The sequence below is a fragment of the Mus musculus genome, chromosome 7, assembly GCF_000001635.26.
Source record: "Mus musculus strain C57BL/6J chromosome 7, GRCm38.p6 C57BL/6J".
Taxonomy (NCBI): Eukaryota; Metazoa; Chordata; class Mammalia; order Rodentia; family Muridae; genus Mus; species Mus musculus.
Genome location: NC_000073.6, coordinates 18266093 through 18268725, shown reverse-complemented (window position 1 = coordinate 18268725; position 2633 = coordinate 18266093).

Sequence of the window (2633 nt, the reverse complement as noted above, 5' to 3'; positions counted from 1 at the left end):
ACCACCAACAAGAGTACACATGGAGGGATCCATGGCTCCAGCTGCATATGTAGCAGAGGATGGCCTTATCTGGCACCAAAGTGGGGAGAGGCCCTTGGTCCTGTGAAGGTTTGATGCCCCAAGGAGGGGGATGCTAGGGTGGTGAGGTGGGAGTGGGTGGTAAGGAGGGAAGCACACTCATAGAGGCAGGGGGAATGGGATAGGGGGGTCTGCAGAGGGGAGACTAGGAAGGGGGACAACATTTGGAATGTAAATAAATAAAATGGCCAATTAAAAAAAAAAGAAAAAAGAAAGGTCTTAGTCACTCGTGTCTTTACTTAACTTTTTGAAAAAATAGAAATCATAGCTTCATCTCCAAAGGACTGATGAAGTTGTCCTGGTTATCTTTTTCACTGGTCCTTGCCTAATGGAAAAAAACTCCAAGGGGCCTTGCCTCAAGGTCATTCACAGAACATTCATGCACCTTTTCTAGGGGAGACAACATGGCTTCAGCCAGGGAAGGCTGTGGAAGCAAGAGAGGCTGTTACGAGCAGAGGGGTGGAGTTTACAGAATTAGAGGAGATACAAATTGATGCAAGTCATTTTGAAGTGTCCCCTATTCTCGTCAGCAGAGGGACTCCCAGTTAGTAACATACATGAAGAGTTAACATAGGTAGTGAGGCCAAACATAAAACAAGATCTGTATCATAGTTGCTCATTTTCTTCAAATGCCCCCAAATGCTCACATTACCTGGGACTAATAGCCAAAAGTCTGGTTGAATCTTTCCCTCAGGAGACACATAAAAGGGTGTGGTCTGGAAGACACTTTTGATGGTTTGTATGTTCTTGGACCAGGGAGTGGCACCATCTGGAGGTGTGGCCTTGATGGAATAGGTGTGACCTGGTTGGAATAGGTGTGTCACTGTGGGTGTGGGCTTAAGACTCTCACCCCAGTTGCCTGGAAATCAGTCTTTCACTAGCAGCTTTTGGTCAAAGACATAGAACTCTCAGCTCCTCCTGCATCATGCCTGCCTGGATACTGCCATGCTCCCATCTTGATGATAATGGACTGAACCTCTGAACCTGTAAGCCAGCCCCAATTAAATGTTGTTTTTTAATAAGACTTGCCTTGGTCATGGTATCTGTTCACAGCATTAAAACCCTAACAAAGACAACACTGTATCAAGATGTGGAAAATGAGGGGGTCCTAGAAAGTCATTTTCATTCAGACCTGGTTGACCAGTTGACCAGTTCCTCAAGTTTTTTTTTTCATTCAGAGATACAGAGTTTTCTTTAGAACCCTGGATATGCCACTGAAGGAAGAATCCCACTCTGAAACCAGGGCACCATATTCTGACTGCATACTGAAAAATATCCATCCAATGAGTTAACTTGTGCATGATTAGAGACTGGAAAACTCAAGTGATGGATGAATTGGTAATGTTTCGCTAACCCTTACTATACCCCCAAAGTCATAGGCCTAGCAGGTCACATCTGTACTGACCTACCAATGACAAACAGGAATGATGGGTGATATCCCAGGACAGTTAAAAAGAGCAGTGCAGTCCCCACATTGGAAACATCTAAAACAGTGGTTCTCAAACTCTGTAATGCTGCTACCATTTAGTACAGTTTACCAAGTTGTGGTGACTCCACAACAAGCTGTTGCTATGTCATAATGGCAATTTTGATACTGTTATGAAAAATAGTGTAAATATCTGATATGCAAGATATCTGGGGGTTGTGAACCACAGATGGAGAGCCACTGGAGAAAATCAGTTATCTCATTCTGGTATCTGTAACTACTATCCAATATTTTAAAAGCCAGATATTTTTTTTACATCCCCAAACCTGGTCCTGCCTCAGAATGCCCTCTCCCACAGAGTCCCTCTTCCCTGTCCTCTCCTTTACCCCTGAGAGTGTGGGATCCCCACTAGGTATCCTCCTACCCTGGCACATCAAGTATCTGCAGGGTTAGACACATCCTCTCCCATTGAGGCCAGACAAGGTAGCCACAGAGACTGAGCTGCACATTTGCTACATATGTGCTGAAGACCTAGGTCCAGCCCATGTATGCTCTTTGGTTGGTCGTTCTGTCTATAAAAGCCCAAGGGTCTAGGTTTTTTACTCTATTGATCTTCCTGTGGAGTTCCTATCCCCTTCAGTGCCTTCAATTCTTTCCCCCAACTCTTCTATGAGAGTCCCAGACCTCTGTACAATGTTTGGCTGTGGGTGTCTGCATCTGTTTTGGTCAGCTTCTGGGTGGAGCCTCTCTAAGGATAGTTATGCTAGGCTCCTGTCTGCAAGCATTACAGAGTATCATTAATAATGTCAGGAATTGGTGCTTGCCCATGGGAAAGGTCTCGAGTTGGTCCAGTTATTGGTTGACTATTCCTTCAGTCTCTGCTCCATCTTCGCACCTATATTTCTTTTGGATAGGACATATTTTGGGTCAAAAGTTTTATGGGTGGGTTGGTGTCCTTATCTCTCTACTGGGGGTTCTGCCAGATATTTGAAAATGAACCTTGATTTGACATACATTATATCCATATTTAAAATAATTGTTAATCATAGACCTTAAAAACTATAATTTCATAAGTAATATTTTTAAGTTTTATCCTTTATATACATTAAACTACTTACTCATAACTTAT